The sequence below is a fragment of the Panthera onca genome, chromosome B2 (genome assembly GCF_046562875.1).
Source record: "Panthera onca isolate mPanOnc1 chromosome B2, mPanOnc1 haplotype 2, whole genome shotgun sequence".
NCBI classification, from domain to species: domain Eukaryota; kingdom Metazoa; phylum Chordata; class Mammalia; order Carnivora; family Felidae; genus Panthera; species Panthera onca.
The window spans coordinates 85,185,236-85,210,145 of record NC_138343.1 but is presented as its reverse complement, the minus strand read 5'-3'; the positions used below and the strand labels follow the sequence as shown (position 1 = coordinate 85,210,145).

General features: G+C 34.9%; 1 long non-coding RNA gene across 1 annotated transcript in view; it reads left to right on the top strand.

Annotated features, from left to right (window-relative positions):
* The first annotated feature begins 2,558 nt into the window (after nt 1-2,558).
* Nucleotides 2,559-24,910, top strand: part of LOC132666460 (uncharacterized) — a 38,948-nt gene continuing 16,596 nt past the window's right edge. Inside the window, exon 1 of the long non-coding RNA XR_009604675.3 lies at nt 2,559-2,630. This is a non-coding gene — a long non-coding RNA (uncharacterized LOC132666460). The remainder of the gene's footprint in view (nt 2,631-24,910) is intronic.

Genomic DNA, 24,910 nt, shown 5'->3' with positions numbered 1-24,910 from the left:
GAGGAGAGTATAAGACTTTTTATTTCCCTTTTGGGGAGCTTGCCATGTGAGAAGTGCCATGGTTGAATGTTGGATAACCTTTTCCCAGCCAAATGAGAAACGCGATCATGAACATCTCTAGGTAAAAAAGGCTGGTGAAAATCTACGACCTCGAAAAGACTTCAGAGTAGCCTATTAGCAAGACATGGGTGATTTCCTCACAGAGCAGGATGAGTCAAAAAGCAAGAATAATGCAGAGGCCTCAGGACCCCCAGAATGCTGACATCCTATCCCTTAGGTTTCTAGGCTTGGAAGACAGCTAGACATTGTAAGATTCTCATCTCACCATCACAGATTGCGTTTAATTTTTCATTACTGATAATTAAACTGACTTCCTCATGTTGAGGTTAAAATTGCTTATGCATGCAAGGATCTAGTCCACATATTGCCCCAAATCACTTAGAGTCTCTTGGACTACAGAAAGGCTAGGCCTATCTGACTACAAATCTGTTTCTTTTTATTAAATAAGGTAACACAGTAATTTCTCTCAAGGTGAATTTGAATTCCAGGAGAAAAAAAAAATATTTTCCACAATATACTTTGAATAAGAAATTGTAAACCATAACAAAAAAGCAAAGCAAAACAAACTAATCACATAAACAAATTAACATAATGAAATTGAGAAAGACAAACAAAGGGAGTTAATGATGAGTATAGAGGAAGACAATGGATCTTGCAGGTAGGACCATAGACAGAGTGATATTTTTATTGTGATTTGAACATGGGCAAGATTTGGACATAAGGTTTAGAGAAGAGGCATGGCAGTGAAGACACTGGGAGAACATTCTACAAGTAGAGATATTTTATTAGAAGGAACAGATAAGAGAAGTATAAATAATATTCAGGGAAAAGGAGATGCCCTGGGGAGTAGGGTAGATGAACAAAAACAAATAAGGAGTAGGATTGGAATGTGGGCTTTATTTTCTAGGCATGAGAGAGATTTTGCAGACTTCTTAAAATCAGAATGACATATCAAAGAAGAAAATTGGGTGATTGGGCTGCAAAAATAAGGGTGAATGTAGATGGGAAGATCTGTTGTAAGAGTAAAATACTCTCAGTTAAAGTTAATAAGGAGGCATCTCATTTTAGTTTTGATTTGTGTTTCCCTGATGATGAGTGATATTGAGCATCTTTTCATGTGTCTGTTAGCCATCTGGATGTATTCTTTGGAAAAATGTCTATTCATGTCATCTGCTTATTTTTTAACTGGATTATTTGAAATTTGGATGTTGAGTTTGATGAGTTCTTTATAGATTTTGGATACTAACCCCCTATCATATATGCAATTTGCAAATATCTTCTCTCATTCCAAAGGTTGTCTTTTTATTTCATTGATTGTTTCCTACACTGTGCAGAAGCTTCTTGAAGAAGTCCTAATAGTTCATTTTTACTTTGCTTCCCTGGCCTCTGGAGACATGTCGAGTAAGAACTTGGTCCAGCCAATGTCAAAGAGGTTGCTGCCTCTGTTCTCCTCTAGAATTTAGATGGTTTCCTGTCTTACATTTAGGTCTTTCATCCATTTTGAATTTATTTTTGTGCATGGTGTAAGAAATGTGGTCCATTTTCATTCTTCTGCACGCTGCTGTCCAGTTTTCCCAACACCATTTGTTGAAGAGACTGTCTTTGTTTCCCATTGGATACTCTTTCCTGCTTTGTTGAGATTGGATGACCATATAGTTATGGGTCCATTTCTGGGTTTTCTATTATGTTCCATTGATCTATGTGTCTGTTTTTGTGCCAGGACCATGTTATCCTGAAGACTACAGCTTTGTAATATAGCTTGAAGTCCAGAATTGTGATGCCTCCAGCTTTGCTTTTCTTTTTCAGGATTGTTTTGGCTATTCAGGATCATTTGTGGTTCCATACAAATTTTAGGATTGTTTGTGCTAGCTCTGTAAAAAATGCTGGTGGTATTTTGATAGGGGTTGCATTAAATGTATAGATTGCTTTGGGTAGTATTGACATTTCGACAATATTTGCTCTTCCAATCTATGAACATCCCATGGGATGTCTTCCCATTTCCTTGTGTCATCTTCAAGTTCTTTCATAAGCGGTCTACAGTTTTCAGAGTACAGATCTTTTACCTCTTTTTATTCCTAGGTATCTTATGGTTTTCAGTGTAATTGCAAATGTGATTGATTCCTTGATTTCTCTTTCTGCTGCTTCATTATTGGTATATAGATATGCAACAGATTTCTTGTATCCTGTGACTTTGCTCAATTTGTGTTTCAGTTCTAGCAATTTTTTGGTGGAGTCTTTCTGATATTAAGGAGAGCACTTGTTGTGATGGACACTGGGTATTATATGTAAGTGGTAAATCACTAAATTCTACTCCTGAAACTAGAATTACACTATATGTTAACTGACTAGAATTTAAATAAAAACTTGAAACATTAAATAGAATAAATTAAATAAGAATAAAGTTAATGAGGAAATCTATTAGGGAATTTAGAATAAATTTAGAATAAAGAAGAATTAGAATTTAGAATTTAGAATTTAGAATTTAGAATAAAGAAGAAGAAATGTTTGGGCAGGTGAAACTAAAAACCCCAGGATGTTAGGAGTTTCAAGGCAGATGAGCATTGATGAAGGTAAGGGACTCGGCTTGTTTAGCCTATTTTGAGTAGATGATATTAGAAGTAGGAAAGTGAGTAGGAAAAGGAAACCTTGAATGGTTTGGACAATATTCAGATAACTTCATTTTTAGAGATGTTAATTCTGAAGAAACGATGACAGGCAAATTCTCCAGCTGCATCCAAAAAGAGACATCATCAGTGTGGCCATCGGTAATCGGGCCATGTACAAAGAAGTGTGCCATCATGCAAAGGCCAAAAGCATCAATGTGCTAAGTGGATCACTATATTTACAGCTTGTGGTGAGATTCACAATACAATTATCCAGCTATGAACATTTGTAAAATGAAAAGAATGGCGCTTAAAAATCAAGTTTAAGCACCTTTCCACAGGACATGGATGGATGGTACTATTTTTCACCTAAAACAATGTGGTTTACTGAGAAATGAATAGATAACTTCTTTTTCCATGACCAAAATTGGAAAGTTAAAATGGACGAATAGATGGAAAAAAAGAGTCTGGACGACAGAGTATTATACACTATAAGTGAGGAGGACAAAGAGAGGGAAGGGAGGCCATCCAATATCCTGGGATAGGAAAGGCAGCAAAGGAAGCATCCCCATGTATACCTCCCAGTGCATGAGGCATACAGAAGAAATGAAAGAGACAAAGGAGAATGAGAAAACACAAACACAGTTATGAGGTTCTGTGACAAGGGTAGCAAACCCTAAGGATGATGGAAATATCATGCTAGCACACCTGGTGAGGGAGTCGGCAGTCCCTCTTGAAATGAGGATGGAGGCCCTGTGAGACAATGATCAACTCATGTATCAACTGATGGTATCAATAAGGACTAAGCAGCTTCAGAAAATGAAAGACCAAGAGCATGAGGACAGATAGTAAATGGAATAAAACAGTTGTAGCCTTGTAGTCTTGCAAGTTATTATCAACCCTTAAGAAGGATATTAATCGTAGACTCTAATATATAGTATACTGCTCTCTTGGAGATATTCATGATTCATTGTCTGTAATTTAATGATTTATTAAATGTAGTCATTTTTTTTAAATTTAATAAGAATTCCTCTTTCAGTTATTCCCAAATAAAAGGTGCAGGGCCCTGTATTTTCTAGTGACTGCTATATCCCCAGCACCTAGCACAAATTCAGACTATAGGGAACAATAAATATTTTTGAAGTAATAAATGAGTAGGTGAGTAAATGACTAAACTCAGTCCCAAATTTACTATGGCACAGAAGTCATGTAAGAGAACTTCTTGGATTCAAGTAGACTCTAATGAACATCTTGTCTTCACAATAGAGTCAAAGTAGGAGATAAACCATCCCACCTTAGCTTCTACCAACATGGTAAAAGTCTGTCTCTGACAGTTACAGATTCAAGTACAATTCTCTCTTAAAATGTTTGCTGCTGAAGAGAGAAGTAGGACAGTGATTTAAAATGGTAGTAGTTTGGAGATATGTTTTGAAAAATTATCATTCAACATTGTCCTATGTACCTGGTGAAATGTAAAACTCTGCAACACATTAAAATGCTTTCAATGTGTACTTTCAATAGGTACTAAATAATTTAATTTAAAATAATTAAACATGTTAATAAATGTATAGGTTTATAACCAGTGTTAGAAACCATTGCCCCTATCCTCCTCACAAGGTACATTTTCTGTGAGCAGAAAAATAATTATTTGCTATTATGTAGCATGTAAGATTTAACTAACTCTACTACACTGTCTAAAAGATACTAGATGAATAGTGACCACATACATTTCAGTGATGGTGTATGGTAATAAACTGATATTACTTTCACATCAATCATTTTGTCTCTTCTAACATATTTTTCTAAACCCCTGTATTTTCTTTTTCTCAACTACATGCCCAAAATACAGTCCTTAATATTAATAGACACTTATTTTTTATTGAATATTCTATAAGGGCTCTTAATGTACTAGAGTTTTTGGCTCTCCATTTTGGTTCTTTATACTTAAGCCAGCTGTACAAGGTTCCATTTTTGTACATACAACTACTTTTAGCACAGTAGACTGCCAAATTTCACGGACTTTTTTTTTTCATGCTGCCTGTGCTATATTTATTATTCTCCTCAGAGTTTTCAAATTTAACAAATTCACAGATGCTTTCTCTGTCTAGGCTCATTTATGTAGATTTTTTAACAGTAAATATGTCTACTGACCCACTCAACACTTCTCTTCTTGCAGCTCTGGTAAATTCTTGGTGTTTTAATCATCCCTTCTTCTCCTCAGAAACTTGCCTTAGTATAATCATTTCATTATGTGATGTTTGAAAACTGTTCTTAACCATGATAGCATGGAGGTTAATAGGACTTAGAATATTGTTTGCACAGAATTTTATGATCTCCACACACCCATTTGTTTTTTATTAAAAGACATTTTAACCCCACCCCACCCCCATTGAGGAGAGATCAATACAACTTTATGTTTTATGATCAAGAGTTCTTGGCAGGACACCTCATTGATTTCAGAGACAAATTTGAACATATTCTTGATGATGCTGGAAACTAATATCTTAGCAGTGAAATCTTTTTTTTTTTTTTTTGGACCATGTCCAACGAAATTTCCAGAAAATTTAGTTATTATTTAACAAGAAGAAATAAGCTATATTTTCCTTTGGTAAATTTCATATTCTCCTCCCTACATATCCTAGGCATTTAAATTGTAAGGAAAAAATATAATTAGAAAAAAACTGTTAACTATTCTCTTAAAGTATAGAGATAAGAATGACCTTTAATCTTATTAGTAGCTTGAGTTTTATATGATGATCTAATATCTTTGTTTTAATTCTAAAATTATAGCTTTCCACATCTTTCTGTTGACCTGATGCTTAGGACATTAGAGAATGCCTGTATAATTGAAATATTAGCATTTTTAATGATACTGGATTTGAAAGACTTTATTCTTAGGATCAGTGAGTCACATGGTAAATTCCATTTTAGTTGTTCATGATGATGACACCATTTCTTTATACTACAATTTCCATGTGTGCATGAATGATGTTATTTGATCTGTGTTAAAAAATAAACACTCATTAAATTTCTTGTCAATCTCTAGTCTAGCACAGTTAATTCCACTCAGTAGTTACTGTTGACGATAATAAATTGAGAGAACGAATTAGCCACAGCATTTCTGATGCAAATTTTGCATTTGGTTAAAAACGATAAATGTTGAGGATCTAAGTGCTACTGAGATTATCAATTTCCCTGCATTTGATGAAAGTCTGTTTTGTTTACTTTCTCATGGACTTATATTACCATGTTCTGCCTATCATAACTGATGCTTCTGTAACAGCCACTTTTTTAAAGATCTTCATTCTTTTATATACCTAATCGAGAAGTTATACTGAGATTTAATGACTCTTAATAGACACAATAGACACTTAACTAATGTTATCTCTTTTGCTCTTCTGTTAGCACCCAGAAATTAAACCTACAATACCAATCAGAACTGAAATCTCAGACTGAGAATAGACTGATGAAAAAAAAAATCTGTAATTATAGTTCCAAGAGAAATTACTGGGATAAAGTTAAACGCTGTTTGTCCATGGCTCTCAAAATGCAAATTTTGGTATGAATTTCTATTTTAATAATATATAAGGACATTTCAGTTAACTTCCAAAGAAAATTAAAATGTTGTCAATAATTTCATATATTCTGTTTTCCTTTTATGCCATTGGAGTCCATTTTTCAATACTTGGTAGACATATTTTTTAATGTATTACTATTACAGAGTGAAATCCCATTTGACATACCAGAGATTATGAACCTGCTTTAGTCTAAGGATAATTGTGTTAATTTTTCCCTTAGATTAATTTCTATAAATGGCTTTCCTTCTTTCAAATGGACATTGGATTCTCATAAAACTAAATTATTTTGTGGATTTTAAAATATCATATTTAAAGTATGCAGAATCCATTGGAACAATAGACAAATTCTCTAAAGTTATTCTCTTTAGGGATCGTATTTTTCATAAACATTCTTTTAATAGATATCAGACTGAAATTCAATCTAGAACATATGAACTGAAAACATAGAAGAAATATAGCTAGTTAGTATTTAAAGAGAAGATTAATGGGGAGGAAAAAAGGTATGCCCCTGGCCAAATGAAACAGTGAGATTGTTTTATTTTAAACTCATAGATGAATGATTCATATAAAATACTGCACATGTAAAAATAAAGAATTTTAGAAGAGTTATCAAACAATAATTTAAGCATAATATGGTGTCATACTTGGCAATATGGAAAATAAAGTAGACTATACTTGCCCTAAAAATATTCAACACAGACCATACTAAAAATGATCAACGTAGCCATAATACTGATTAAAAAGGATGGTTTTACTTTGTACGCTTCGTTAAAAGTAAAACTATGGAGAAAATATAGAGGCTTAAGAGCAACCAAGTTAGAAACTAGAATTGTTCATCTGTAAACTGACCAGAACTTTACCAGAATACCTGGTAAAAGAATAGTAAGAGACAGATCTAAATGACACTAAACAATCAGAATAGTATTTAGTTTAGAATTGGACATATTAGCTATATACTAATGATGGCAATATGGCAAAACTGATTTCACAGCCACAGAATTTTATTCTGACAGCACAAAACACATAAATCTCTAATTGGATTATTTAATAATATGCATTATCATTTAAATTTATTTTTACACATTAAAAAATATTCTACATTTAATGTAATCCCTACCAAATACCACCAGCATTCTTCACAGAACTAGAAAAAATAATCCTAAAACTTGTATGGAACCACAATAGACCCCAAATAGCCAAAGCAACCTTAAAAAAGAAAAGAAGGCATCACAATTCCAGACTTCAAGTTATATTAAAAGCTGTACTAATTAAAACAGTATGGTACTGGCACAAAATAGACATGTAGGTCAATAGAACCGAATAGAAAACCCAGAAATGAACTCACAACTATTATGGTCAATTAATCTTCAACAAAGCAGTAAAGAATATCCAATGGGCTAAAGAAAGTCTTTTCAGCAAATGGTTTTGGGAACACTGGACAGCAACATGCAGAGGAATAAAAGTGGACCACCTTCTTACACTGGATACAAACATAAATTCAAAATGGATGACAGACCTAAGTGTGAGACCAGAAACCATAAAAGTTCTAGAAGAGCACACAGACAGTAACTTCTTTGACATCAGTCATAGCAATTTCTTTCCAGATACGTAACCTAAAGCAAGGGAAACAAAAGAAAAAATAAACTATTGGGACTACAGTAAAATAAAAATTTTCTGCACAGTGAAGGAAATGATCAACAAAACTAAAAGACAACCTATGGATTAAGAGAAGATATTTGCAAAGGACATGTCTGGTAAGGGGTTAGTATCTAAAATATATAAAGAACTTATGAAAGTCAACCACCAAAAAATAAGTAATCTGATCGAAAATAGGCAGAAGATAGGAATAGACATTTTTCCAAAGAAGACATACAAATGACCAACAGACCCATGAAAAGATGCTGAACATCACTCATCATCAGGGAAATGTAAATAAAAAAGACAATGATATATCACCTCACACCTGTCAGAATGGCTAAAATCAACAATACAAGAAACAACAGGTGTTGGGGAGGATGTGGAGAAAGGGAACCCTCTTGCAATATTGATGAGACTGAGAACCGGTAAAGCCACTCTGGCAAACAGTATGAAGTTTCCTCAAAAAGTTAAAAATAGAACTACCCCAGGATCCAGTAATTACACTAGTAGGTATTTACCCAAAAAATACAAAAATACTAATTCAAAGGAAAATATGATCTCCCAATGTTTATAGCAGCATTATCTACAATAGCTAAATTATGGAAACATCTCAAGTGTCCATCAACTGATGACTAGATAAGGAAGAGGTGATATATGTATCTGATGGAATATTATTCAGCCATAAAAAAAGAATGAAATCTTGCCATTTGCAACAACACGGATGGAGTAAGAGAGTATTATGCTAAGTGAAATAAGTCAGTCAGAGAAAGACAAATACGATAGGATTTCACCCAGATGTATACTTTAAGAAACAAAACAAATGAGCAAAGGGCAAGAAAAGAGAGAGAGGGCAAACCAAGAAACAGACTCTTAACTATAGAGAACAAACTGATGGTTACCTGAATGGAGGTGGGTGAAGGGATGGGTTAAAGAGGTGATGGGGATTAATGGGTGCACTTGTGATGAGCACTGGGTGTTGTATGGAGGTGTTAAATCACTATATTGTACATCTAAAATTAATATTATATTGTATGTTCACTAACTGCAATTTAAATAAAAACTTTAAAAAGTAGTTATTCTAATTGATATAATTCACAATAATTACATCAGAATCTCAAAACAATTCACTGTTTACTTACAGCTTCTGAAGAACTTAGAAGAGTACCTAGTATACAATAAGCTATACATGTTTTATTAATGCTATATATTAGGTTGTATTATATAAATATTTATAAGCACTCTATATATTATTGCTATTCATTCTCAAAGACGTTTTAAAATTTATATAACCCTTAAATGGTAGCTGTAGATATGAAATCAACTGCTCTTACTAGGGAAAATTTAAAAATCAATGCCTTCAGTTAAAATTCAGAGGGTTATAAAAGTGAATAGAGAGTTCAGTTTTATATAATGCATATACAGAGTGCCTAATCTACATATAATTTATACAAATGTTTCCACAGTTGGAGACTTAACTCCTGAGAAGTTTTAAAGGATATTCTGTGTAGGCAGGAAACATTTACCATGATTCCAAATGTTTCTGAGAAGCTTTTTTTTTTTTTTTTTTTTTTTAATGTTACTCACAGGGGTGGGTTGGGACTAGTCTGACCTCCATTGCCCACAGAGTCCCATGTCTTTGGCAGAATTCTCAATGATAGAAGGGGATGACTTGGTTTCTTTCCAAAGAGCACTAAATGAATAGGCTGCTTTCCTTCTGATTTTACAGATGATAAGTCCTTTAGAATGTCCTTAACAATTGGGCTTCTTTGGAAATAAGTGAATTTCAGAATTTAGCATCTTCTAACACTAGCTGAGGCCTCCTGTGCTCTTACACAAGAGAACAGACCCCTCAGGAGTGACACAGCTCCTTTCCCAGCTACAAATGGTGCCATAGAAACCAGAACAGCTTTGAGAATGTAACCACTGGGTTGCTGTGTTTAGATTAGTGGCAGTATTAACCATCAATCCTATTTAATCTTTGGGCTGTCCTCAGTGATTGGTGGAAATTATAAAGCATGTGTCGGAATGCTTCTGTTTCAGTGTTGGGGGCATAGGGACCCTAGCATGAGAGCCTGATCAGGAACATTCAGGGCAATTAGGCCATCTAAAAGTATAAAATATCATGAAGACTTCAGTTTTTCCATTTCATTTTCTTTTAAAATGGAATTTATTTTCATCTGGTCCATTATTTAAAAAGTCTAATGACTTAGCGGATATATATTTTTAATGTTTTATTTACTTTTGAGAGAGAGTGTGTGAGCAGGATAGGGGCAGAGAGGAAGACAGAAGATCCAAAGCAAGTTCTGTGCTGACAGCAGCAAGACCAATGTGGGGCTTGAATTTGCAGACTGTGAGATCATGACCTGAGCTGAAGTTGGACACTCAACTGACTGAACCACCCAGGTGCCCGTCACTTAGCTGATGTTTTTTAATAAAAAATAAACTTTACCATATTTATAAGATAATTGAGCTTCAACAAGTTATTTTTATTTCTGAATGTCTGTTTTCCCCTTCGTAAAATAGTGATATTAATAATAACAATACCTGCCCCCATAGAATTGTTGAAGGAATTAAATGAGGTAATACACAGAACAGTACATTTTCTGAAACACAATATATCCTCCGTAAGTGCAATAATGATGATGATCATCAATTTTTCTCAAAGAGCATTTACTAGTAATAGTAAAACAATAATTTACATGTATCAAATGCTGACAATACACCAGACACTTTTCCAAGTATCTTGTAAGATTATTAAATTTCATTTTTTTAATTCATTCAACCTACTTATCCAGTGCCTAATTCGTGCAGGTTATGTTCTAAGTGCCATATAAACAGACAAAAACACACCCTATAGTGATATTTTTACTTTACAGGACTGAATATAGAACCTTAACAAATACTTGGACTTTTAATGTATTAATGACATGGGGAAGCCGAAAGCAGGGTATATGGAAGGTTTATCGGAATTTCTGTCATGGAGGGCAGTCTAGAGAGGCTGTCTCTGAGAAAGTGGTATTTATGGAAAGACTTGGAGGAAATGAGGAGTAAACACAGGGATGCTGAGGAGGAATGCTCCCGGCAAAGGGGGCGGAGTGTTCAAATCCCTGAAGGAGGAGTAGCCTCGGCATGCTTGGTGAAGCACCAGGGAGGCCAAGGTGGCTGGCCTTGCAGGGTCAAGGTGGAAGCAAGGGAGGATGCTACCCAGAATCTCAGAGGGGGGCTTGGCCCTGCGGGCACCCTGACTTCATACTCAGTCGCACGAACTGTGAGACAATGAATTTCTATTTTTGTCAGCCATTCATTCTGTGGCACTGTTACAGCCGTCCTGGGGAGCTGCCACACTCCGTGCTCCGTGTTCTGACTTCCGAGAGAAATACAGAAGGGTAAACTATACTACAATACTTTCAGAGTGCCCTCTTTACAATAAGAAAGCAGATTTCTTCTCTTAAGCAAAGGTGTGGACAACAAAACATATCTTGAGTGACGTGATGAATTATCAAATGTAACTACAGCAGCTAAGGCTTGAGTGTTTAAGTTTTTGTTTTTTTGTTTTTTGTGGGTTTTTTTGGCTGACATCTATTGAGTTTACTGCACAACACACACCATGCTATGTTTATTAGCCTGTACTGCTGTCAGAGCAATTCTATGAGTTAAGGGCCATTTATAGCTCTCCATTTTTTCAAAGGAGAGGTAGAGTGACTTTGGAAGTTTGGTGGCAGTTTGAACCTAGACCATCTGACCTCTCACTGCTGTGCATAACCTATGCTCCCTGCTGCATTCTGTCTCAGAACCACTACTGCATCGGCTACATTTTTAAAAAGACAATGCGGTTTCTTTAGTTATTAATTTAAAACTTCGTCACCTTGTTTTCCTGAGCCTTTTGTTTGTTTGCTACTGGTCTTTAATTTCTTTGCCTGTAGTTTGCTTTCAGTTCCATCAGCTACTTTGATGTCTGTTTAATATTGAATTAGCATTCCAGCAATCTCTCTGCCAGCACTAAATTGGCTCATTTTCTCTTCAACAGTTCGGTACACTGACCATGCACAGCAGCCTGTGTGATTTGCTAAATTGAGTCACTTGTGCTGTTATTTATGCTTACTATGAACTATTATTTACATGGCAAGCTGTAATCTTGATTTATAATGATAACATTAATTGACTGCATTTGACTGTGCACCTTAACTCTACATAATTTGCCTATAAATTTTCAGAATTTTGTGTTGTTTAGCATGGGAGGCTCATGACCATTTTTGCAAGGCTGCCCTATCGATGTTGTTCTCGCTAATTGGCTGGAGGTGGTGTAGAGCTTAACCTTAGAGAAAGGTTTACGGTTTTCTGCCAGAACAAAATTCCCCTTTATCCCACCTTAGCAATGTTTTCCTCTCCTACTGCTTTCTAAATCACAAGGCCATGAGACCACTGGTTTCCACCTGTGACCAGATAAATTCACCATTCAGTCACAAACATCAATTCCCATGAAAATCCAACTGAAGCTAATAGAAAAGGCAGAGATCAGTAGGAAGTTACAATGGCTTTTCCATTAAGCTCTCTGCATCTGTTGGTTTTAATAACTGGCATTACCTACTTTAGTCTCCACACCAGTGTTCTGCACCTAGGCTTTGTGTCAGAACCACCTGTGGAATTTTTTAAATGGTACGTGGGGTGAAAAACTTTTTATTTCATTGTCTTTCTCAGGGGGTGGAGGGGGCAGGGAAGGATGCTGGCAAATCTGTTTGTAAATCACAGCACATCTAATGCACCACCCAATTGAGAAGTTTCTCTCTCCACGGTCAGAAGGTAAATGAGGAACAGGATGCGAAAATACACTGTCAGAGCCCCACTCCATTCTGGGAAACTGGTGAACAGACCATATTTAGAGAGGTTCCAAGTCTGGTTTGAATCACTTTGGGTCACTTATCCTTTCTCACTCTGCCGTTTCCGTAAGACACACCTTTGTGTTTAACCTCAAATGACTTAGTAAAATAGCTCAGGGAGGAAAGGGAACCAATAATGCTGAAGGCAAAATGAGAAGCCCCACAGTTTCATGAAGTCAATGGTTCACCTATAGAGTTAATTGGGAACAACCTCACTTTCTTCACCAACTGCCTCTCTGGGCCCTCCTAAAGGCCTGGTCACCACAGGGCAATTTCTCTTCTTTGTCCTAATCTGGAGATGGCAATAAATAGGTACTGTTATGCTTTCAAGATAAACTGCATTCCACTTAAAATATTTAATATCCCCAGTAATACTTCACACACATTGTAGATCAATTCATTTGTCTATTATCTAGTTTTGAACAGAAGATAAAATAATCACTTTGTAGAGTAAAAATAAACAAAATGCAAGTCTATCTAATGTTACAATTATTCCAATTTGATGACCTGCCCCCTGTGCAGCTTTACGCATTGATAATGTGTGGTGCTTTGCTATGAGTGACAGAGCCCTGGTATCTAAAAAGCAGAACTGTTAGCAAATTAATGGATTGGAAGATTCAAGGAAGTAAATATGATAATTCTCCCCAAATTCATATAGGTTTGAAGCAATTTCTGTCAAGATCAGAACATAGATTTTGGTAGACATAAAGACGTTTATTATTATTTTTATGCAAGGGCATGGGACCTCGAAAAAGAAGAATAGGGGCACCTGGATGGCTCAGTTAGTCAAGTGTCCAACTCCTGATTTTGGCTTAGGTCATGATCCCAGGGTCATGGGTTCAAGCTCTTCATCGGGCTCTGTGCTGAGCGTGGAGCCTGCATGAGATTCTCTTGTCTCTGTCTCTGCCCCTGCCCTGCTCTCTTTCTCTAAAATAAAGTTAATTTAAAAAATAAAATACACATAAAAAGTAAAGTGGAAGGAATCACTCCACCCAATTTTAATATTTACTATATAGTAAGCATAATTAAGACACTGGTATTACTGGCAGAATAGATATATAGAATTTGTCTGATTTAATTTTTCTATCTACAACCAAGGAAAGAATATCCTGTTCTTTGAATAGCTTCGTTTTGGCATTTGTGACCAGCATGGTTTAGGAGTGATGCATGGACAAAAATGTTCAGCCATTAGGACCTATTATATCATTCAGTAAACTTCCTTTTTCTTTTTTAAATTTTTTTAAGTTTATTTATTGACTTTGAAAGAATGAGCAAGCTGAGGAGGGGCAGAGTGAAGGAGAGAGAGAGTCCCAAGCAGGTTCCACACTGCCAGAGTGAAGCCATATGCAGGGTTCAAACCCACGAGAACATGACCTGAGCCAAAATCAAGAGTCAGAGGCTTAATGGACTGAACCACCCAGGCACCCCAGTAACCTTTCTTTTTCTTTCAGCATTTTAAATATTCAAGTGATTGTTTCAATATGACAGTACTTTTCTACCTATATGTAATTGTTACTAATTGTTATTCTTTGATGATGTACATATAATTGTAACAAATTACAGAAATATACTTTTTTAAATTTAATTTTAGGGGCGCCTGGGAGGCTCAGTGGGTTGAGTGCTCAACTTTGGCTCAGGTCATGATCTCACTGTTCATAGGTTCAAACCCCACGTTGGTCTCTGTGCTGACAGCTCAGAGCCTGGAGCCTGCTTCAGAATCTGTGTCTCCCTCTCTCTCTGCCCCTCCCCCACTCACGCTCGCTCGCTCTCTCAAAAATAAATAAACATTAAAAAACATTTTTAATAATAATAAAATTTGAAGACAAAATCTGAAACTCATTGGCCATATTTAATTTGAAATTATAATGGGGAATGTGGAAAATTCTATTACATGAAGCCACAAATGTAATTTTATAAATTTCTCCCTTGGTAAAATTTGCCAATATATATTTCAGTTAATAAAATACTAAATTGAGGGCGCCTGGGTAGCTCAGCTGTTAAGCATGTGACTTTGGCTCAGGTCATGATCTCATGGTTCGTGAGTTCGAGTACCACATCAGGTGAGCTAGTCCCTTGCTTTAGGTGAGCCCCACTTCCCACTTCTCTCTCTCTCTCTCTCTCTCTCTCTCTATCCCTCCTGAGATTCCTTCTTTCTTTCTCTCTCTCTCTGCCCCATGCTCACTTGCACTCTAAATAAATAAATAAATTCCTAGATTGACAAGTTTCAAATGTTTATCTTGCCCCACTCTCTCTACTCCAAAAAGAGATGAGACCACTTATCTTAGGTCAAAATAATCTGTGAATTTAACCAAGTATGATCACCTCTCCATCCTGTATTTTTTCTATTTTGCTTAACTGCTACAAGTTAGATTTTGGATAAAAGAACAATTCTGATCCTGTTTTTTAACCTTCGTTTTTGAAATTGTGAGATATGGCCACTTTGCAAGCCAACTGCATGGAAAAGTTTCTTCAGTGCAGATTTCCAGGACCCACTTCAGACCTACTGAATCCAAATCTCTGCACGTCGGCCCCAAATCTGTGTTTTTAAAAGTTCTCCATATGATTCTTAACCTGCCATAAATTTTTAGTCTTACTCCAGAGAATGTTTTTCTCTAGACTCCAAAATATTTTCTTCTCTGTAGACTCTATAGCACATATTAGTAAAATTATGCATCCTAAAATCACTTTGACAATCACTATTGTTATTTCCTTTCCTTTGTTGAAACAGTGGTTCATTTGTAACACCCACATGCATTTATTTTGACAAAAATCATACCATGAACATGAGATGAATTAGACATGATTTCATCTGCAAATGCCCATTTGCTTTTATTATTCATTTGTATTAATTCAATCCAGACCAACCTATTTTCCTAAAATAACATGAGAAGCATTAAACCCAGAGAAAGCAGTGAAAGAACTGAGATTATTTTGCTTGAAGCCTAGTCTGCTATAAAGCAGGCACAATGTATCTATGTTAGGAGATCCACGTTCTACTCCTTTCTCACCAAGCATTTTCATTTTCCCCTGTGATCTTCAGTTTTTTGTGAAGATTTATTATTATACAGATACTTAACAGAGGAAGTAGAATTCTTAGAAGCATAAGGCTTTCATGGCCACTCCATACATTGTGTCTTGTGCGCGCGCGCGTGCGCGCGCGCGCGCGCACACACACACACACACACACACACACACACACACTTAAATACAGGCTCAACAATAACCCATTAGTCTCCATCTTTAAAGGACAGGATATCAACAAATTGGTGTGAAACGGCGGCAGAAGATTTTCATAGCTATGCTCTGAAATGGTGTAGCAATAGGCAGGATTATTTTACAATTGGATTAAAAAATTTATTATTTAAAGATCAGTGACCCTGCCCTCCCAGATACTATGCCACCTCCTGTTACCACAGACTCAGTCCTTCCACAATTGGTCATGATCTTGATGCCTCTTTTTAAACTTGTTTCTTTCAATATTTACTTCTCCACTCTGCGTTTTCAGTGTTTCCCTCCATTAAAATCATTCCTGCATTCAAATATGCCCTGCTATACTTCTATATTAAATAATAATAATAATAATAATAATAATAATAATAAGTAAAAACCCCTCTCTGACAAACCTTACATCTAACATATAAAACCCTTCTGCTTTTCTTCATGTAAGTTTCTCAAAAAAGCCATTTAGGATGACTGTTTTCATTTAATCCAATTTCCTTTCACTCCAAAATGTACTCCAATCTGGCTTCTACTCAAATTGCTACAAGAAAACTGCTCCCTCATCAGTCCTTAATGGCTAATGGATTTAAATGACCCCACATTTTAATCTCTAGCCATGAACCTGCTAACAAGATGCAAATTTATGTATGCACCTACCCAACTGACACATTCACCAGAACGCTTCCGGATGATAAACTTTTATGTTCCAAAATTTACTTTTTGCTCTTTTCGATCAGATTTTGCTTAATTTCTTGCTTTGTTTTTTCTCATTTTTTTAAAATGACACCTCCATGATGCATATACTCAAAATAGATATTTTTAAAACGTTCTTGTCACTTCTCTCATTCTCTGCTCTTGCTCAGTCTGTTCTCATTCTCTGTAATTCTTGACTTGTAGTTGTTTGCATTTCTATTGGCATCACTAACTCACGACACTATCATTTTTTACTACAATAGACTCCTGTTTTGTGTGCTTGCTTTATTCTTGCCCTCAAATATGTCATTATTCATAAATTTCAAAATGCTATTTTGCAACTGGACACTTAATCATGTTATCACCCTACTAAAAACAAAAATCAATGGCATTCAATGAGTTATTCCAGGAAGTAAAACTGACCCTATAGGATCTTGGTTTGAATACCTCCCCAACTTCATCTCTAGACATTTTCTCCTTAACTCACTGTGTCAGTAACACTGTCCTCCTTCCAATTCCTTGAATTTACTGACTTCCTACACCAGGCATTCGCACATGCTATCAATTCTATGAAATGTCCTTCACTTGTCTACAATTTCGTCAAAGTCCAGATCTTAATTTAAATTCCATGTCCTCAGACTCTGCCTTAATTCTCTTAAACTTATAAAATGTGCTTCTTTGGGATAGGTGATTTTTCAAAAAAAAAAATGTGCTCTTGTATTCATTTCTTTATTTTCAGTTTGTGTTTCCTACTAAAGTGTAAGTTTCATGAGAGCATACCTTGTATTTTTTTAACACGTATACCTGACACTTGTCATAGAACGTGGAAATATAAGGTATTCAATAATTATTTGTTGAATAAATGGATTAAATGATAAACAACTGTGATAAACTTTACTTCTTTCTTTCAAGATCTCAAACTAGCATATGATGATGCATCTATGACATGTGTTACATGATATAAAGCCAAATAATATACAACATTTAGGGATTCTGAATTTGTTTTAGCAAATTAATGTAACCTCATTATAAATTGCTTGGAGCTATCCATTTACAAAATAATGCTACAAATGTGTAAAATGAAAGCACTGAAAAATGATTGCAATTTTAGAAAAGAACATTTTGAATGAGAACATTAACATTTGCAAAAACATTTATTTTCAATTTTTAGCAAGATGACTAAATGGCAATATGTGCTTTTGCTTTCTGCACGAAGGTGTAGCTGGTTGATTTTACGTATATGCTGGAGTATATTACATACTAAAACAACATGTTGAATCCAATTGCTCTCATTTCTCAATTTCAGCCCAGGATATGTTGTAATAGAGTCACGATCTGCTTAATGACACTATGACTTCTGCTTAATATGAGTTATAAATTTTCATTCTGGCATCTGTGTAAGGTGGTGCACCCTACCTGGTAAGTGACAATTCTCTAAGGACAAAATGATTAAAAGGATTTTTCAAGGTGCCAAGTTCAAGGGTTGGCTTTCACGGGCATCTGATTCCAATTCACATACTCTGGTCCACTAAGCCGTTCTGCCTTTTCTTATAAGGATCACTGAAACCATATATACTTAAGTCCTGAACTCAAGTGAAACGTCGTAAGGACTTTTCTGGGCTTTATACGTTAACCTTTCTATGTTTTCAAGCTTAAATTATCAACCTTGGTTTTCTCTGTCAAAAGAGGCCAAGTGAGCACTTGTGAAGCTTTACAATTTTTTTTTTTTTTTTTTTTTTGGTGGATAACAAGAAGCCCAGTGGCAGGGAGAATTTTGGAGATTTTTTATTAGGTCTTTGTTATTCAAACAAGCCCTCTACTAAATAGAAATTTCAGGAATTTGGCATAACTTGGAAGCCTAGCTATCTTGAAGGTATGAAATCAGGAAGCCAAATTAAAAGTTAAGAATTTACAAAAGCCTGTTAATGATTGTCTTCATATCTTAGAAGAATATAGGGTGCCTCCTGTAAAATTGGAAGCATATTACCTTTCATGATCTTTCCTATTTCTTCTTTCTTGGGTGTCTGTGGTTTATTCCCTATCCAGCAAAAAGGGGGCTGAGAGAGAAAGATTGCTTAAAGCAAAAAGGGGACTAAGTGAGAAAGATTGCTTACTAAAGACCTATGTCAATTACTTACAAGGGTGGTTGGAAATCTGCATTGTCTCTTTCTAATTTCATTCTACTTGCATGGATTTGATGTACAGCCAAGAAAAAAATATTTTCTCAATTGTGGCAGATTTGATCATGGATTGACAAAGTGATGTCTGTTATGTAACAGGAATAGAAGCATTATTTGACCAACTAACAAACTAAAAGCGCGCTATTGGTATTTTGAGATTCATCTACAATCAAATGCCCCGCTTATTAATAATGAAGTATTTTTTTCTTCCATTATAACAGCTAGACTATTGATAAAGTGGTGAAATAAAAAACATAAATGCCCACTTATGTATTTATATATTTTTAGTGCTTAAAAATTTTCAGTCTGGCATAATTGACAAAATTATAAGATCTTTAAAGTGTACAACATGATGATTTCATATACATAAACATTGTGAAAAGACTCCCCCATTGAGTTTATCAACACACCATCACTTCATATATTTTACCTTTTTTTTTAATGGTGAGAACATTTAAGTTCTATTTTGTTAGCAAATTTCAACTGTACAATACAGTGTAAATAACCATGTTTTATGTTAGATTCTCAGACCTTATAAATCCTTTTTTTTTTTCTTTTAGATTCCACATATAAGTGATACATTGCAGTATTTGTCTTATCTTTCACTGTCTGGCTTATCTCCCTTAGCATTATGCTCTCCAGGTTGTTCTATATTGATGCGTATGGCAGGATTTTCTTCTCTTTTTAAGGCTAATATTCCATATTGTATACATTACATTTTATTCATCCATTCATCTATAGACAGACACTTAGGTTGTTTCCATACATTGGCTATGGTAAATAATGGTTCAATGAATATGGGACTGCAGACATCTCTTTGAAATAATGCTTTTGTTTGCTTTGAATATTTGGTTCATTTTAAAATGGACTTTTATCTTCTTTACTGAATTTAAAAGTTTGTTTTAGTTATCACAAATTGATCTTTGAGTCACATATGACCAAAACAATTGTCTCCATAAACCTGATTTTTGGCAGTAGAAAATGATGAACTATTTCATCTGCCATAAAGCTCTCATGACTTGAAGGAGGGTTAGAGGTGAGTGATGAGCAGACAGCATGAGGAGTTGAGGAACTTTTAAATTGTCATTTTACTTCCTTCTGGTTCAAATCTACCTAAAGAATTTTGAAGGAAACTACTTCCAATATATTTCTAAATATTACTCATTTCCAGTATTGATCTCTGGAAGCTTTTCTTTTCTTTCTTTTTTTTTTTTTTTTTAAGATTGGAAACTTTTCTTAAGGGAAAATGCCATAAAAGTGCAAGTGCTTCCATGAGATTGTTCTAAGTAGTCTTAATTGTTTTGGTGATGGCGGGAGAGAAAAATCAAAGGAGACGGAATTTGGAAATGTGTTTATGAGTATGAGAGAGCTACCAACCTTATATAGAATGTTATAAAAAAGGTTTATCTGACCTGGATTGAGACACTGGATACAAAGTTGAAAGATACTCTTAGCCATCATAAGGTCAATAAAGTGTCCCTATGCTTGTTTTGTATTTTCTACTTTATACTAATCAATACCACTACCACTTATCCCATTTTTATTACCACTAGGATTGCTACTATCAAATTAACAATAATTATGTTATTTTTACCATCATAGCAAGTCAAGAAAGTCACAAGTCTAAATATTCTATATACAGTTTTTTTTTCTCATTTCTTTCATATATTGTATAGGTGAGCATTTTCATTGTGTGACTATTTTAGATACAGTAATGCAGATAACTAATTTTTCCACCAAATTTTTCCACCAAAAACTAAACCCTCATAGGAGTCCAAAAGTGGCATTTCATGTCATCTTTCCTTTATCAGATAACTCAAAATTCAAATAGAAAGTCATAAGATTTTACTCAAAAATCTAACATGTTTAGCTCTTAGAACCTCACATGGAATAGACCCTCCAGACTGACTACCAATAGTCACCATTTTGTGAATTTGATGGATCTGGTAGGTTATCTTTTACATGTTTATATGTTCTTAAAAGAGTATGCTCACTGCATAAACATTCAAATAGCTTATAAAACAATTAGAAAGCATTGTGATGTAGAATACATTCTATTTTTAAGTGATAAATATAGATTTTGTTTAAAGTTTAGCAATTACACTAAGGATCAGTGTTGGAGTTTAGATGAACAGAGGCTTCATGGAGGTGACTGCATTTGATCTTTTTATTTTTTTCAAGTGTGTGGGATTTGTTCTGGGAAAGGAATAATTTTTTTGAGGCCTTGAGTAAATATTTATTTTACTCAAGTATTTATTTCTTTATTTTATTTTTTTAACTTTTTTTAAAATTTACATCCAAATTAGTTAGCATATAGTGAAACAATGATTTCATGAGTAGGTTCCTTAATGCCCCTTGCCCATTTAGCCCATCCCCCCTCCCACAACCCTTCCAGCAACCCTCAGTTTGTTCTCCATATTTATGAGTCTCTTCTGTTTTGTCCCACTCCCTGTTTTTATATTATTTTTGTTTCCCTTCCCTTATGTTCATCTGTTTTGTCTCTTAAAAGTCCTCATATGAGTGAAGTCATATGATGTTTGTCTTTCTCTGATTAATTTTGCTTAGCATAATACCCTCCAGTTCCATCCACGTAGTTGCAAATGGCAAGATTTCATTCTTTTTGATTGCCAAGTAATACTCCATTATATATATATACCACATCTTTTTATCCATTCATCCATTGATGGACATTTGGGCTCTTTCCATACTTTGGCTATTGTTGATAGTGCTGCTATAAACATAGGGTGCATGTGTCCCTTCAAAACAGCACACCTCTAGCTCTTGGATAAATACCTACTAGCGCAATTTCTGGGTCGTAGGGTAGTTCTATGTTTAATGTTTTGAGGAAACTCCATACTGCTTTCCAGAGTGGCTGCACCAGCTTGCACTGCAGCCAACAATGCAAAAGAGATCCTCTTTCTCCGCATATTCGCCAACATGTGTTGTTGCCTGAGTTGTTAATGTTAGCCATTCTGACACGTGTAAGGTGGTATCTCATTGTGGTTTTGATTTGTATTTCCCTGATGATGAGTGATGTGGAGCATTTTTTCCTTTGTCGGTTGGCCACCTGGATGTCTTCTTTGGAGGAGTGTCTATTCATGTCTTTTGCTCATTTCTTCACTGGATTATTTGTTTTTTGGGTGTTGAGTTTGATAAGTTCTTTATAGATTTTGGATACTAACCCTTTATCTGATATGTCGTTTGCAAATATCTTCTCCCATTCTGTTGGTTGCCTTTTAGTTTTGCTGATTGTTTCCTTTGCTGTACAGAAGATTTTATTTTGATGAGGTCCCAGTAGTTCATTCTTGCCTTTGTTTCCCTTGCCTTCGGAGACGTGTTGAGTAAGAAGTTGCTGCAGCCAAGGTAAAAGAGGTTTTTGCCTGCTCTCTCCTTGAGGATTTTGATGGCTTCCTGTCTTACATTTAAGTCTTTCATCCATTTTGAGTTTATTTTTGTGTACGGTGTAAGATAGTGGTCCAGTTTTCCCAGCACCACTTGCTGAAGAGACTGTCTTTATTCCATTTGATATTCTTTAGGAAAGGAATAAATTTTAAAGGAGGTAGGCAAAGATGAGGAAGCATCATGAAAGAAATATTAAGTTATATGAAGACCAATTCTTCTATAGCAAAGACACACAGATACTCAACCCCAATATGAAAGGATATTAGAGGAGACATGCTGTTGATGTTTTTAAGACATTTTTGTAGAAAATTACTATGTATCTGCATTAATATAGTATTGTTTATTATTTTTAAATTTTTACACTAATGTTTATTATGTAAGTATCATTCATTTTTTAAAAATTATTTATTTATTGAGAGAGAGGGAGGGAGAGAGAATCCTAAACAGGTTCCCTGTGGTCAGCACAGAGCCTGATGCGGGGCTTGCACTTATGAACTGGAAGACCATGACCTGAGTGGAAATCAAGAGGCAGACAACTGACTGAGCCCCCTAGATACCCCACTATCATTCAATTTGAAGTGCAACTTCATTTTTCAAACATTTTTGTATTTAGTATTTACCTACAGTAATAAATTTAAATAAAATTCATTTTAAAATTTTTATAAGTATCCCATGCCTAATTTATCTCCATGTTAGCAGGCATTTGCCTTATTTACAATTGTTTTGCTATAATGGGCTACAATATATATCTTGTCATATATGCCAAAGTTTTAGATCTATAAAAAGTTGAGAATATGGGATAAAAAGTATGAACCTTACTAGATATTTACCAAATGGATTTTAAAACTCTTTTAACAATTTGTAGTGTCATCAGCAATGTGTATCTCTTCCTATGATTCAATACCTTTCCAAAAACTAGTATCATCATTCTTTAAAAAGATCCAAACTAAGTCAGAGGTTTGGTACTATCTGACATTACGACTTACTATAAAGCTGTGGAAATCAAGACAGTGTGGTATTGATGGAAAGAATAGACAAATAGATCAATAGAACAAAGAGCCCAGAAATAGATTTTATGATTTTATATATATATATATATATATATATATATATATATATATATATATATATAAACTGATCACTGACAAAGGAGCAAAGGCAATAGAACAAAGATAATCTTCTCAACAATGGTGATGGAACAACTGGACATCATATGCATAAATATATATATATATATTATACCCCTTCATAAAAATTAACTCAAGATAGATCATAGACCTGAATGTAAAACACAATTATAAAATGCTTATGATAAAATGTAGAAGAAAATTGATCTTGGGCATGGTAATGGCTTTTTAGACACAACACCAAAGGCACAACCTATGAAAGAAATAATTGATAACCTAGATTTCATCACAAGTAACAACTTCTGCTCTGCAAAAGACAATAAGAATGAAAAGGGAAGCCATAGGGTGGGAAATAATATTTGCAAAAGACACAACTGATAAAGCGCTATTCAAAATATATAAAGAACACTTAAACTCAGCAATAAGAAAACAACCTCATCAGTAAATGTGTCAAAAGACCTGAATAGACACCTTAAAAATTAAAATAGATAACAAGCACATGAAAAGATTCTTAACATGTCATAAGAGAACTGCAAAGTAAAACAAAAAGAGATGCCGCTACACACCTATTGCAATGGCAAAAACTCAAAACACAATAGCAAATGCTGGCAAGGATGTAAAGCAATAAGAACTCTCATTCGTCATCTGTGGGAATGTAAAATGGTCAAGCTACATGGGAAGACTGACAATTTCTTATCAAACTAAACTTACTCTTACCATATATGATCCAACAATTTTGCTTCTTGGTATTTCCCAAAATAAGTTCAAAGCTTATGTCCACACAAAAACTTGCACGCAGATGTTTTTAGCAGCTTTCTTCATAATTCCCAAACATGCAGGCAACCAAGATGTCTTTTAGTGTGTAATAGACAAACTGTGCTAGAACCAGACAAAGGAATATCATTCAGCACTAAAAAGAAATGAATTATCAAGTCATGAAAAGACTTAAATGAATATGACTGACTACAAGAAACCACTCTAAAAAGGCCCCATATTGTATGACACTATTTGATATTCTGGAAAAGGTGAAATTATGGAGACAGTAGATGGATCAGTGGTTGCCAGGGGTTGTAGAGAGGGATGGATAGGCAGAACACAGAGGATTTTTAAGGCAGTGGAATTATTCTGTATGATACTGTCATGGGGGGTACACGCCATCATATGTTTGTCAAAACCCATGGATTATACAATACCAAGAATGGATGCTACTATAAACTCTGGATTTAGTGTATAATGATGACTCAATGTAGGCTTATCAATTTTAACAAAAGCCTGTTAAAATATCTCAAGTGGGAGAGGCTGTATCTGAAGAAGAGCCCAGAATGTAATTTCTGTTTAATTTTGCTGTGAACCTAAATCTGCTTTAGAAAATTACAGTCCAACATAAAAATCAAAAACAAAGATTGCCATCACACCTAAATATAAGAATGCTTCCTTAACAGTGTAAAATACTGTGTTCAAATATTCACTTGTCTCATAAAATTTATATATTTTTCTTTTTGTAGATTGCTTGTTGAACAGGATATAATTAAC